Source organism: Aythya marila (genome assembly GCF_965140915.1).
Source record: "Aythya marila genome assembly, chromosome: 7".
NCBI lineage: Eukaryota > Metazoa > Chordata > Aves > Anseriformes > Anatidae > Aythya > Aythya marila.
In genome coordinates, this window is record NC_139048.1 from 15,165,342 (window position 1) to 15,181,463 (window position 16,122).

General features: G+C 33.5%; 1 protein-coding gene across 5 annotated transcripts in view; it reads left to right on the plus strand.

The window, feature by feature from the left end:
* ADGRA1 (adhesion G protein-coupled receptor A1) overlaps nt 1-16,122 on the plus strand; it is a 278,100-nt gene that overhangs the window by 174,962 nt on the left and 87,016 nt on the right. The window lies entirely within an intron of this gene.

Here is a 16,122-nt window from a genome sequence, read left to right on the forward strand (position 1 = left end):
GGTAAAACTGAGTGACAGTCTTTAATAGTAACTGACTTTTCTTCCACCATTCTATTTCACAAACCAAAGTTTTAATATGCAGGTTGTTTGCTTGCCTTTCAGTAGAGAAATTTAAAGAGAATTTATTATTAGAAATTTAAAGAGAATTTATTTCAGTCTCTATCATTTAGAAGCAAAACTGGGTAAATGTTGTTGATTTTTATTAATGAAAATGATGTCATCAGAGTATTGCGATGAGTCTATATTTTCTAAAAAGGGCTGATTTTTGATGAGTCACTCATGCATTTTCTGTCATTAGTGACCTGTCAGAAACCTCTGAACTGAATTGCTCTCTACTTTTAATCATCAAACTGTAGTTGAATTTTTCCAGTCTCCCATAATTTCCTCAGGTTAGAATGATTTGAAAGGAATTCTGTTTGCCTGTAATTGTAGCCTGTGCTACTATTTGAAAGAAATTGAAGTTTTATGTTGTTACATTTCAACTGCAGAAATGTTTGTCACAAAGTAATAGAAATTGAAATCATTTGTATATGTAAAGAACAACTGACAGAGCCTATGGGCAAGCTCCTCGATATTATTCATTTCCCACCATTGTCACTAAAATTCTTGAATTCTGACCTAAAGACTGAAATGGTGTTTTATTTTTTTTTTCAAATCCTTTTAATCCTTGTTTTTTGTTTTTGTTTTCTGACAAGAATGGTGGTATGGTTGCCAGATCTAATTTGGGTAATGTTTTAGTTCTGTGTGGACAAATAAACAGTAAGAATTATATAAATACATGCAAGGAAAACATGTAAGTGATTTTATGTGGAACATAGGTTGAACAGGCTAGGTGATTAAGATGCTTGGTTTCTGCTACTATCTAGATTCAGTCTGATATTAAAAATATGAAAATTACTGAATTTTCTTGATGGTGCATTCTGGCAGACATTTCTGGCAGACAGAAAGAGACAAATTCTTTCCTGAACTTCTGCTCCCCTGTTAAGGCAGTGATTTGCAAGAATAGCTGCTTACACTCTGAAAGCCCCATTTTTAATTGTAGTTATGGTCTCTAGAAATAGTGTTTTAAAGGTCAAAGTGCACTGGTTTACAAAACTTAAATTAATGCCAAATTTATATATTTTCAGATTACCAGCTTTGATATTTTTATTTAATATCTGAAATTACTGTCAGCTACATTGAATTTTTTTTTTTCATATGACATAGCAGTGACTGTCTTTTTTTCCAAACAACTTATATTTTTGTTACATTAAGCTTGTTTCCATAATATTATACAACTTGAAGAATTTCAGTAGAATATAGCTCACTTTTGTGGTGAGAACATAACCACTAAGAAATAATCCTTCACACAGGCTTGCTTTTTATTAAAAATCTAACTGGCAGGTAAAACAGGAAGGTAATGTACAAATTCCTCTTATAAGGCTAAGCAGGCTAAGTATTAAGGCTAAATATTCCTGTGGTTGTCCTCCACTGTAGCTACTGAACTTAATGAAATAATATACTGCAATTAATTTAAGTCTTTAATGTTTGTCGTCTTACTTGATGCTCTGGTCATTAATTGTTTTGAATTATTTATCAAGAAAATCTGGCCAAAGAGGGAGAATACTTTCTTCTTTCTTTGGCACTTGTAAATCTTGATGCCTCTTATGAAAATAACTATCTTCGGGGATCTGATCTTGGTTACAGAGATAAAAATCTAAACCTTTTTAATGTATGTGATGAAAAAGCTCTTAGAAAAATACTATTCAGGAATGCTGTTTTTTGTTTGTATTTTTCTCTAGAGAAATGATCTTCTCAAGACTTTAATCAGAAATCAGACCTCTCAAAACACCAGAATTTCTTTTGTTTCTGACTTTTGACTCCTGTTTACCAATTTATTTGTCTGTAGTTAATTCCCTAGAGGTTGAGACCATCTGGTCTTTAAGTTTATTTAACTTTTTCTCAGTTTTTGTGAGCCTTCAATTAAAACTGTCAGGCTCAAAGTTTATAACCGTGATGATTTCTCAGACATCATTAATTTTAATGTTTCAAGAATCTGTCCCATTTTTGCTTTTACTCTTATCTCCCACAGGAGTAAGAGTTTGCTTTCTTGTAGAATGTGCTTTAAAAGTGAATTAAAATTAAATCAGATAATTGAGGGGAAAAGTCATTGAGTCACAATCTAAATCTTTATAATTTATTTTAAATTCTCATCTATCAAATAGCTGTTTATGCATTTTTCTTGCTTTCATTTAACCTTCCATTAAACATAGGAATCATTGAATTTTGCCAATGGGCAAACTGCCTGTAATGTTCATGGTGATTATACATAGTGAGTGAACATGCAATGGTACGTAAATTATTAAAACACTATGCAAGGGTTAACCAGATAGCCTCCCAAAGTTATTTAGAGACAAATGTGTTATTTATCACTCAATACCCCCCCTCCCCCTTTTTTTAATTTATTTCTTTAAATTGAGAAGATGAAGTCTGTTTGATCTGAAGAGGATGGACTTAAGAATTCAAGCGGTTCAAGTGTTTTGCAGTCAAGATTAAAGGAGATGATCAAGCAGAGAGAACATTATTCTTCCCTCCACCCCTCTGGTACTAAAGCTAAGACAAGGCTGTGTCGAGGCTGTGTTTTTTTTTTGTTTGTTTGTTTGTTTTTTGTTGTTGTTTTTTTTTGTTCGTTTGTTTTGTGTTTTGTTTTGTTTTGTTTGTTGTTTGTTTGGTTGTTTTTTTGTTTGTTTGTTTGTTTTGTTTTTTTTCCAGAACTCCTACTTCAGAAATTTGAAAGAATGATGAGAATGATCATATGTTTCCAAAAGACAGGAGATGTAATGTATAAGCATCTTAAAAGTAATTTATATAGTCATTATAGTCCTTACAAATCCCTTTCTCTGTGTACAGACACTGACTTAAGAACACTGATGTTTTCTTTCACCTCTTTCTATAGGATTTGAATTTTCAGTGTACATTCAATTAAACTTGCACATCTTTTGCTCTGCTGGCAGGACTAGTAAACGTTTACTTTTCTGGTGAGAGAGTGGAATCTTGAATATGGTTTTATGGATCATTTATGACATATACATAACTGCTGTTATTGGTTTAAAAAATAATAGTACTTTACTAAAAATAATACTTTGGAGATCATGGTCAGTGCATAAAAACTGAAGTTTGACATATACATTAATCTTTCATTACCATATCTGTATGGATCATGACTTCATAGTGATTATTTTAAATGCCCAGAACCAAGAACTAACATAGATGAAAATGAAGTGTGTAGGTATCTGTGGTGGTTTGCTTGTATTTTTGTTTTAGGATTGTATTTTTGTTTAAAGGAAGCTTTAAACAATATCCTTTTAGAACATGGTATTGTACCACATGCTAAGTTATTGAGACTACCACATAATGTGAACCTTGGCTCACGTCATCTATTCCTCAAGTCCTTTTGCTGTCATCCCCGCTCCTTTGATTTCCATTGCTGTGGCCTGTGTCACAAGTTATCCACAAAATGAACAAGATTCCAAATGAATAAGGGATCTTTATTAAAGATCTTTGTACTTTTTCATATGGTAGACTTGCAGTTCTGTCTGTAGGCTTTTCACTTCTGGGTGTCTCAGGAACCTTGAAGAAAGGTATATTGCTTTATTATTCTTATTTTAAAACTCAAAAACTCATCTGAAGTAGGAAAAGTATATTTTACTTTTAGAAATGGAACTACGTGCTGAAATATCAACTCAAAAGTATTTCACGTTACTATTAATGATTTTAGAAATGGAGGAGGGTATCAGACTCACAATTTCAAGTATGTTAATCTGTATATAGAATTATAAAAAGGAGTAGAATTCTAAAGAATATTCAGTTCTTCTTTTAAAACACTCTTTTTATGAGAAGTAGAAGTGGTGTCAGAAACTTAGTAATCCACATTATGGACCTATTGGTGCTGTTGTAATAGCCAGTCTTATTCCTTAAGAAATAAATCAAGGAGGTACTCCCCTTCTTTAGCTAAGATAAAGGTGATCTGCTCATTCAGAGGGTAGAAATGTATACCCATGGTGTCAGAGTTGGAGGGGACAGGGCTTGTCTTTTGCAAGAAAAGCAAATTCTTTGCCCTTTCTCTCTGTTTTTAGTTCTTGCTAAACAGGGAGAACTAATAAAGTAGAACCACAAAAAGCAGCTTTGTTTCTATTCCAAGTACTGCTCAGCTTTTATTACAAAGATGTAGTTATTTGTTCAGTATCAATGCTTAGATACCAAGATACATTTTTTATTTTAAATTTTTTTTTTTAACCTTACATCATTACCAATATGCGAATGCTGTTAATAGGATGTAAATTAGAAGTTGCTTTTTGGTTTTACAACAGTCTGGCTATTTTACTGTCCATGAAAATGACCAGAACAGGAAGGAGCTTAAAAGTAAGAAGAAGCCTGTCTTCAAACTGTGTTTGTATGACAGGTGGATAGTTACTGCATTTCTGTTGCTCAGACCAGAAGACTCTCTTGTCCTGCAGATTCTTATTTTTGCTTCTTTATTTTTATGCTCAGTACAGTCAATTTCTATTACAATTGGACTAGAAAAAGGAAACCTTCTAAAAGGGGACCAAGTCATTTAAGTCTGCTACCCTGTCTTTAGGAAAAGAAAATCAAAATTCTCTGCAACGGCCATGAGACTTAGAGCAAGAGTAATCTGTTACCATAAAGTGAAGCAGGTGAAAATAGGAAGGATTATCAAGTAATTCCAGTTGCATAATGTAGCCGTGTTAATATCTCTGGTGTCTCTTCTGCCTTATGATGAGGAGAGTCAATCCAAGCTATACAAAAACAGCCATATTCGTCAAGCCTGTTTTACGTTTTCTTAAAACCCATGGTCAGATAAGTTAATTCATCATTTTATCTTTGGCAGGAGATTTAGTAGCAAAGTAGGCCTCTTCTATTTCTGTCTGATGTATGCTGCTCATTGCTTTTGTATGTAGTATATTCAGATTGGAATAATTATAAACTGCTATTTATACATAGCATAAAGCTTTCTTCTGTGCATAAAATAAAATTGTAGTTAAAGCCATTTAAAGAAGACCAAGTTGCATCTTCTTTAATGAAATATTTTACTTCCTCAAGCTGAATCAGTTTGGTACATCTGTGCTTATATTTTTGTTTTTATTACTTCTTTTAATCTAAAAGCCCAAGATATTCTTGATGCTACTAGCTGAGTGTTTCTTGTTTAGCAACATTAACAGTTTTCAAGAAATCTATTTTTCTTCTGTCTGTATTGTTGGTTTGCTCTGTCATAACAATCACTTTTTAGTTCCTTATAAAGCCCTCTGTATGACCTTTCTACAAGCACCTGTTGACTTTGTTGTGCTGTCTAAGCATAATTAATGACACTGCTAGTGGCAAGGGCTGAGTGTTAATTTGTCATGGAAAGCCTGATAGAAGAGCTTTGCAATCCTTGTACTGTAACTTGAGTGCCACTGCAGCAGTACTTTTATGTTTAAAAAATTATTTCATGTTAAACGTCAGCTAAATAACATCCCTAATAATTAAGACAGCATGGAATCCTGCCTTGTCAATTAGAAGTTACTGAAGTAATAATATTTAACATTAATACTATTGCAGACACATAAAAAAAAAATAAAATATGAAAACCAAGTTCACTTGCCCTAGGGATTTTAAATTAAAACATTTTCTGTAATGAGATCGATAGAGTATGTAGAATTCCCTGTATAAGATCTTGTTTCATTGTAGATTTTGAGAATCTTTAACTAAAATTTTAGATCTTTATCTGATGTATATTTTCAGTGATGTTTATCAGTTTACACCTGTGGAAGTTCCATTTTTAAAGGCTGAAATGACAATCACTACGTTTATTCTGTATATTAAATTGTGTTTTATTCTGGGTTTGATTCCTAATTTAAACTGTTCACATTTCAATTTCAAAGAACTTTAGCCATAACCTACAACACAGTCTATACCAACTTTGAAACTTTGGGCAGGCATATATGTCAGAGACTAGTACTGTGGTCCAGCTCACCTCTAGTATGTATTTTAATCACATTTCAGTCTGCATCTAACTCTGTTAGTTGGCTCAGCTGTTTCTTGAGCTTTGGGGTAGGAAGAAAAAATAAATAAATGCAGGAATTCTCCCAGGCCTTCCCAGAAAGGAAGAAATTGTGTTCTGTACAATTCCAACTTCCAGATTCTGTGCTCCAGCCAGAGACCAGGAAGATGGAGGAGGACTACATAACCACATGCATGGGCAGGTGTATGATGAACGACCCTCAAAACAGGGTCACTGTTATAATGTTCCTTTAGTTAGGATTTTTCCTTACTTTTCTACCATGAACGTTTACCCTTGGGCAAAACTTAGATCTCAGGGTTTACTAGTATTCCTTTGCCACTTCATGCATTGTTGAATGATTGTTCTGGTGCTAAAATCAAAATCTCAGTAGAGTTTTAAATTAAGGATTAGAACATAGCTGTAAATTAACAGGAATGTAATTATCTACAGCTATACAAAGACAGAGAAAATTAACCCTGACTGCTAGGAATGACTATATAGATAGTTCCCTGTTTACTTACAGTTAGTAACTAGATGTTGCTTGGAGAGTATTTCGCTGGCTTTCTGTTTTACAGGTGATAAATTATTTGTAGAATTTTAAATAAGCATTAGCTTTTTCAGTACTAAAATATATTTATTGCAATGCCATTGAATGTAATTTAAGGATATTTTACCACAAAAAGAATGCAGTTTCTGGTCCCAGGAATTTGCCTTGTTATGATTAGAAAAAGGCAACTGAATGTGCATATACAAATCCTGGGCTGTTGGAGTATTTAGATGACAAAATGCATTACTACAAAAAAAGATTGACAGAGTTGACTTGATTCTCCCATGTAGCGCCTTATTAAGCACTGTATCTCAATATTACAGACTTAATTAGCTGGAATTGTAGTTACATCACCTTCAATGGTGGGGATAATTGATGTGAGCTGAAGTGAGCCTAATAGGCTTGACCTTCAGTCAGTTATGTGAACAGTTTAGAACTTAAATGCATACTATATTTACCATCTTACTGAAGGTTCAAACTGATCAAGCCTCCCAAAGAAAGAGCTGCAGAAGTCAGACAGAAAAAGTTAAGTACAGGCATATGCATGCTTGACATGTAGCTACTACAAATTGAACTTTCTCCTGAACTTTAAAAACCTATGTCAAATATTATTGACTGGGGCACGTTTCCCTATATCTTTAGAAGAAAAAAGTAGTAACAGGTTGTCAGTAAAGAGCTAAGTAAGACACATTTATCTTTACTGTCATATTTTGAATATACCACCATTAATTATCTTCACAAAATTAAAGCTACCTGTTAGTTACTTTGTGGTTTCTGCATATAGCTTCCATATCTGCATTTCCCTTGGAAATGACTTGATGGGTATAGTGCTTACATCTACATTCTTTCCTGAATACAGTCCACAACACTGTAAACTATAGACATGCCTGAGTGCAACAGCTGTGGTCTGGGCATGTTTTTCTGCACTGGAACTTGATGTGAATCTCTTTCACAACAGAATATTTTCTCCTGTTCCACTGCAGGTTTTTAGAAGTCATGAGCTATACACATACTATGGGAGGAGGTAGGTCTTCTATGTGGCCTTTGCTCATTTCCTCATGTAGGATACAACCCCTGAATTTCAAAGGCCCCTCTGTAAAGGTATGATATTTGGTTTGTATAAATATCATCCTTACCTAAACCAATTCTGAACGTAGGATACTTTGGTAAAGAATAAAGAACATGCAAATAGCCCATACTAAAGATTAATCAATTCTTTATTTAGTCTTTGGCAGTAGCTACCAGTAAATGCTTAGGGAAGAGTGTCAGAAGAGGACTAGACTGAAGAAATTGTGTCCCAGAACACTTTTCCAGATTCCGTCATTTTGCAACTCTGGGATTTCCTGTGCGATCTTGACTAGGGGAATATCTTATAATGAATTATTATTAGGGACTCTCTTATTGGAGAATGAGACAGAATTGTGACTTAGGATAAACTGTTTTAAACATCAGGTTAATCATGGGTTTGGTGTTTAACTGTCAGAAATGTTTTTATACTTTTTCGTACTGGTGACAACTCAGCTAGAAGACTGTAGAGCGCTGTACTTTGAGGGCATTCAAAGGCTAAATCTGTCTTCATGTTTGTGTTGTGGTAAATTACATATGAGGAACTTTTTCAGAATAGAAAATGAAGAGATTTCTGAAAGTCTTACTGTTACTAATGAAAATTACAGCACTTTCAGTATTGCATAGTGCATATTCTGCCAAAACGGTGTACTTAAGATCCCAGCAGGTATTCAGCATCTTGTGTGATCTGATGCACTTCGCTGAAAGACCTGTCTGTAAATAGTCATGACAGAACTGTGTCAAAGAAGCTTCCTCTTATGGTGTTACTTTTTCTTCTTTTAGGACTTAAAGAAAGCTTATAATGTTTCTGTATTGAGAAATTAATTTAATTATTAATAATATAAATGAAATATTAATTGGAAATAATTGTGCAATTCTAGTAGGCCACTGGAAATGATGACTTAATATGAGTAGCTAAAAATAGTGTTTAAAATACTGCAAAATAGCTGCAGTGGCTTTGAAGTTACTAAGCTTACGCTACACTTATAAAGGCAAGGTAAAATTTCAGTCATACTGTTTCCTGAGTCCTGCAAAAGTTGTCATGCTTTTGTGTAACTCTCATAGATAATTTTATCTTAAGGCTTAAATATATATATACATATTTATAAAAGTATGATATTAGCAAAAGTGTTAATGCTTAATTTTGACCTTTCACAAATAGGTGCTTTAGTAGCTTTTCACTGTAAGAAATACAGCTTTCATGATCTGTCATAGGTGAAAACTGTCATTTGCTCCATTGATATTTCATTTTGATTTGCTGACAGCTATGATGACTTACTCATTCTGATTATATGACTGTTTTTTTGGGGGTATCTTTTCAGAGAAACTATAAGATCATGCTAGAGCTCACTCTCAGTAGAACAGGAAATGGAAAATATAGGCCCAGATATCAACATGATTATCTGATCTCATGAGAAATTAATTCAGATGCTGTGTGGAAGCATCACATACACAATTCTATGTGATCCTTCAGGTTCAAGTACCCAACCAGTGATTTTCAATCCTTTTGGTTCCTGGAACATTAGTATATTTTCACTGATGCTATAGGCCATCTTAAAACTATGTGGTATTCAGTATCAATTAATTTATTTTTCTTAGCACTTTCTTTATAAACCTCTTAGAATTACTCCACAAATTCACAGATACCCATGTTTTGTGTTTTGAAATCTGTTGACTAAATAGTCATAATATAATTCATCAGCTAACTATGTAATGAAACTTAGATTATTGGCTTTTTGTCTGTGAAGAAGGCTCAGAAAAGAGGCAAAATTAGCTCTCTGTATTTTATTTCATTTGGACTAGCAGGTCCAATATCTTTTCTTTTTTTAACATGTCAGCAATTATATGCTCGCCATACTTTTAGGTAGAGTGCTTTTATTTCTCTAGCTTGCCTCTTAAAAAAGTGAAATATTTTGTATCTAATAGATGGTTGCTTCAACATATCATAAAACATGATTGCTTTTCTATAAAAATGGGAGAAACTCTTCTTTATATCTTTTGACAAATTCATTTTACAAGCAACTACAGACTACAGTGTTTCACTCTGGTAGGCCATAAGTTGTGTATATTAAGTCACAATGCCCTGACAGTGGTCTTCCATATCCAGGAAGAGAAAGTGTCCTAGCGACCAATATATAAAACTCTTCCCCACAGATTTTTACTAGAAATTGTACTTCTTGTAACAGTAGAGCCTCTTCAGCAGTAGAGTCTTCTCTGTCATCTTCTGTCATCTTCTGAATCTTCTAAAGAGTATTTAAAAGGGAAACAAAAACAAGAAAATACAAATAGTTCTCTAGAATATAAAGACTGCAAATCTTTACTGCAAATCCCTGGAAGTATTCGGGGACAGGTTAGATGAGGCTTTGAGGAATCTGATTTAGTGGGAGGTATCCCTGTTCATGGCAGGGGAGTTGGAACTAGATGATTTTTAAGGTCCTTTCCAACCCAAATAATTTTATGATTTATCAAAAAAATATAATTATTTACATAATTTATTATGTAAATTGCATTTATACATTAAAAAAGAGAAATGTTTCTCAGTGTTAGCCCCCCCATAAATAAATAAATAAATAAATAAATAAAGACTTCCCCCCTCTTGTGGCCTCCCATATTATTAGTGTTCATGCAACAACTTTGTTCCATTCAGTTTTTCCCACAGAATCAAATATTTCTTCTGGCACTGATACGATTATGCTATCACTGTTCTGTGATGACTTTTTTTTTTCCTGTATTGTTAAATCCACATTGTTGTTGTGTTGTTGTTGTTGTGCTTGTTTGTTTGTTTTCAATTCCAAGAGCTCTTATTGAGAGAGAATTTCATTTGTCCCACTGCGTCTTTGATTTGCTGCCTGGGGATGCAATGGTAAATACTGGAGTTTCATTCTTCCTGTGTGCCTCATATTTTCAGGGTAAGAACAGAGAGGAGAGAAGGCTGATGAACTCTGAGAAATTTTGGCATGTTTATAAATTGATTTAAGTTAATATGTATAATCTTTTCTAAGGCAGTTGCTTTGAAAGTTCTTTGACATCTGTTCGCACTGCTGATGAATTTCCAGCTATGAGATCCTTATGGTATGATGAGAATGTATTTTGAGTTGAAGAGTTGTTAAAATGTATCCTAACTGCCAAATCCTGTTGCTGTTGTAGTGTCTTCTCAATTATCGTTTGCTTGTGTGTTATCTCAAGTTAAGTAACTTACTTCTGTAATCCATTGCCTTTTTTGGTAGTATGTGAATTGCCATCTCTACAGTGGAATTCTCCTTAATCACAGACTTGCTTGTTAACTAACACAGAGTGATTATGTCTTAGTAATATCTAGGTTTTCTGCTGCATTATTCATTGTATCATTGTAGATACTTATCTACACCTTCAGAAGAATTTTGTGCTTCTCAATACATTTTTTCTTAAGTTTGCATATACATACACACGTGCACACAAACATGCAGTTTGGATTTACTGCCTCTCCATAAAGAAACATGGAATGAAATTTGCACTAAAGCTAATTATTATCTTACAAGAACCCAGAGGAAAAATACTGTTTTGTTTTGTTTTATTTTGTTTTGTTTTTGGTTTTGATGATGATGATGATTATGATGATGATGATTATTATTATTATTTGTTTGTTTTTCAGCTGAACTAAACAAACAAAATTCTGTAATTCCAGATAAGTATAGCATGGAGATACCTTAGGACAACTCAGAAGGCTTAAAAGATGACCCCTGTCTGGAACATTATCAAACCCACCCTTCTAATCAAAGAACCAGGCAACAGTTTTTAGAGGTTAAGGACTGAAAATGTAGATAGTGTACAGCTAATCCTGCCAAGATATTTCCAGGAATAAACAAAGATCTTTTCTCAGAGCACAGCATGTTAAAAATGCTCCTTACATGACTAATAATAATAATAAACTAATGGAATAAAAAGCCATCCTATAAAAAGCTAGTATTTTAGCTTTTAGTAAATGTGCTTTGCAATGAAGGAACTGTAAAGTTTCTAAAATAAAATGTATTTACTTGATGTGCAGAAGAAGCTGATTAGAGCATTTATAACATTGTAACAATAATAATATGGTTTAATTCCCTGTTATCTCTTCCTTGAGTAACATGTAGTCAGAAAGAGAGGTCTAAACTAATTTGTGTTAAGTGAGACACAGCTGCAAGACTGTAAAATGTAGCTAGGATATTTTACAGGTAAGACACAAAGCTGATACTAATAAAAGTGTCTTAATTAGAAATGTCTGAAGTTCTATTGAAAATGCTCAAGTTTTTGCAAAGAAGTAACTAAATGCAATAAATTATTTTCCCATGACCAGGCAAGAAAATGATATGGAACATGTCTCTTAAAAGATTAAGATACCCTAAAGAGCCATAAAAGATGTATTGAAGTATCAAAACAAAATCCATAAGATATAATCTTTTGCTTCTCATTGTTAGTTTTTCTGTCCTGGTACACAGGCATAGACATAATTGCAGGTGAGAAGGATTCCATTTGTTTTTGGACAGGATGGAGACTTTATGGAGAGAGTACCAGTAGTTTCACTGGTAAAGGAGACTGGTAAACCTTGTCATGGCACAGAGTTTATTCGAGCAGTAGAGGGATGGCTATAGAATGAAAAGCCTGATTTTGTTCCAAGTTGTAGTTTCTACTGTGTTTTATCATTTGGCTAACTTTCAGAAAGTAACTTAATGCTTTTCATGTAAATCTGAGTGCTTCAGATGAAAATGGGGAGAGCTCTTGAAATAATCATCATATTACCTAATACACCTAAATACAATCAAAGGTTTTTTAATGTCTGAACTTGACAGATTCCCTTTCACATTCTCTTAAAGGATATCTTCAACAAATTTTAACAAAATCTGGCAAATGAGTTGCATTTAAATTCCAGACATATGGTTTATTTAGGCTTTAAAGATGAAAACCATTGGGTTTTCTTTTTTTATTTTTATTTTTTATGAATCTTTGTCTTGACAAATTTGTCAATATAAATTCTCTAATCTCCACATTTCTACCGTTAAATACACAATCAATTAAGTCTCTTGTTTTTATTTGTTAATTTTTAATAAGTATGTTTAATTTGAATACATACTTATTAAATACAACACAAGGTGGGCTATTTTAATAGAGTTTTGTACTCCATCACCTAAGAATGCTTTAGATAGACAGCTGTAGACTGATCTGGCCAGTAGGTAAGTGGCAAGGTACTGTGTATCTCTCTGAAGTGGATTGTACCTTTTTATACTTCCAATTTGCAACAATACTCCAGTTTGGGGAGTTTCATGGCAATACAAAAGAGTGACTTGCTCAACCAGGCCTTTTTGAATGCAGGGGGAAATGTTTTCTGTTATAATCTCATGTCAAAACCTGCTTTTTGCAGTCCTTATTTCCAATCTGTGCATGCTTCTTTCAGCACTGGACAGTAGAGTATAGACTATATACTATATACTAGACATTGCTGAGTTAAGATACATCATGAATATTTATTTGTTTCTTATCCACTAGATTCATTACTCTGACCAAAAAAAAAAAAAGTTTGGTTTAATATGATTTGTTCTTGACTGTTTATTATCTTAGTATTCTCCTATTCTCACGTGCTTATAAATAGATTTTTGAATTATTTGTTCTAGAAAATTTTCAGATAGCCCAATTTAATCAACTAGTCTGTAAATTCCCAGATACTTTCTCCTGTTCCTTTATACGTAAGTATTGGTTTTGCTGCCCCTCTTCCATATGTTGTCAGTTTTAACAACTGAAGGTTCTTTTTCAATTGGTAATTTAAGAGAAGTGTCATCAGATTCCTGCTGAATTAGAAATCTACATATTTTACTCTTTCCTTTTTTTCTTGTCTTCTGTGCAGTCCCTTTTCTTAAAATTATGTCAACTGCTTGGTTACAACTAGTTGTTTACACAAGACAAAAATAAGTGTACAAACTGCTTTAGCTTTCTCTTTTATCAGGGAATTTATCTTTCTCTATTGATTGACAACTTCAATAATGAACAAAAAAAATGAGGAACTTTTTGCTTCCTTTACTTGTTATTTTAATAGTATCTTCTTGGTTTGTTTGTGTTTCATTTGGTTTTTCAATGCACCTTACATGTTTTTAGTTACCACCATAATCTACCACAGGCCACCAAGATAATTTTGCTATGCTTTTATATATACTATTATAGACACTGTTGGCATTATTTATTTATTTATTTTGCTTTTGAATATCAGTCATTCAAGAAATATTGATTTAGACTCTTAAGTCTCTTCTTGTACTTCCTTTTTATCTTCCTGTTTGGGATACAATGTTTTTCTGCTTCCAAAACTAGTTCTATCAATAGCTTCCTGTTCTGAACATAACAACCCACCACCACTACTATTGCCCACCCACCCCTACCCCAAAAAGACAATAATTCATAATTAAAAAACAAAAAAAAACAAAAAACAAAAAAAAACCCACTTTGAATGTCTGCCCAAGAGATTCTATCTTTTGTTTCCTTAGTTTGTTAAAGTGCTGTTTTGGAATGCCATTGTTCTTACTTTGCTGTGGCAATTCCTTCCTTCCTGAGTATTTGAGAATTCTTATTGTTTTCTGGTAACTTTCACTAGAATGGTTTCCTTATACTCTTTGCCAGATTCCCTATATAAATAAGAATTGAAACAGTAGTCTCTAGCTGCTTACTTGTCCGGCTTTCTGAATCTATTTACAGCAAATACTGAGAACTCGTTAGACAACTTGTATTTTCTAGCATTGCTTATGTATCAGAGTTAGGGTACTCAGCTATCCTGTTAATTGCTTTGGAGAAAGTCATTTGCCCTCCATCTAGATTTGATACATCTCTGACCCATATCATGAGACTGGTTGAGTCTTCCTTCCCTTTCATTCTCATCCAGTGGTCTTAGGCTTTTGAACAGCAGAGAAAGCATATTCATTACAGATATATGGTGCCTCACTGCTTTCTTTTTTTTTTTTTTTTCTTCTGCACGTCCTTTCTTAATGATTTATAGCTTTTGGAGACACTGTATCAGTACAGTAGTGATAGAATGCTAGTAAGTTTTATTTTTAAAAAAAATCTGAGTTCATAAACTGAAATCTGGTGAGTTCAGTGAACTGTACTAAATGACTGGGAAGTGTGTCATGATCAATGTATTGAGTACAGCATGTGTGACGGGGAATTAAAGAGAGACCTCTTTTAAAGAGAGAAGAGAACATCATTAGTCTTCTAAGGGCATGTCCAATATTGAGAAAAAGGTGGAAACTGGAAACACACCAAGATACTGCCTGCAAATTGCAAGATCAACTAGAGAGCTTCTGACAACTAGAGAGATTCTGAACGTGGGGCATTAAATTATTGGAGACTATTGTAATGAATAATTAAAAAACAGAATTGAAATCTGAATGAGAATTGCTTTGTTGACAGAAATGTTAAGTAGAATTGGGAATTAAATGCATGTGCAGATTAGCAATAAGTATTGGCTAATTATTCAATTTATTCAGCAGATTAGAGGGCACATTTCAAATAATATCCAGAATATAGTGAAAAATGTGTGTACACTTCAGAAACCAATTATGCATACAGAGAAAAATAAAGGAAAAATGAAGATGATGTAAAAGAAATACACTGTTTAGAAGACAAATTTCCACTGTGGCACATAACACAGATGGCACTATGTACGTAAAGTTTTGCTAAGGGGGAAAGCCATTCAAAGCATACAAGGACTTCTGCGTTCCTTGTTCACACCAGGAAAATCTGTCCCCCTGTCCTTGCCCTCCATCCCCCCCCATAACAGTGAGGAGGAGTTAATGAGTTGGGTGGAGGCTGGGGGGAAGAGAAGGAAAGATGACCATTAAGGCTGTGATTACACAAATCTACTGCCCCAAATGCTTGTTTAGGGTAATGTATAACAGCTGTGGCTGCTGCTGCCTATGGACTACAGTAACGACTACAGAACAGCTGCTTTAGTGCTGTGAACCCTATGGGAGGAATTTGCTCTCCTTAACTCTGCAGTATGTAGAGCTAATTTACTTGGATTGCAAGGCTATCTAGAGTTTGCTTCTACATACTAGCTTGAAAATAAAATTTCTCTTATGAACAGAAAATTATGTATATACTGTACTGGATCCAGCATATTATATATGTTACTATTAGACATCCAAAATTAATTACTTGATTATATCATCTTTTTTTCCACAAATATTCTTTGAAGTGTAAACATCTATTTTATAAGGTCATAAAAGGACTCTTTTATAATTTATATATGGTTTTATTTAAGCTCCCAAAAACTGATACAAATGTTATAACTATGGTGAAGAGACTGATTTTTTTATTACCTTCATTAACTTTTTTCTGAAGTGTTTTCTAGGAATTGTGGATCTCTTAACAATAAGAGTTAGGGGCTTAACATATACTGATATGTATACTAATTCATATTGTTACTCAGTCCATGAAAATCTCAGTACAGAAAACAGATATTAAAGAAAATCAT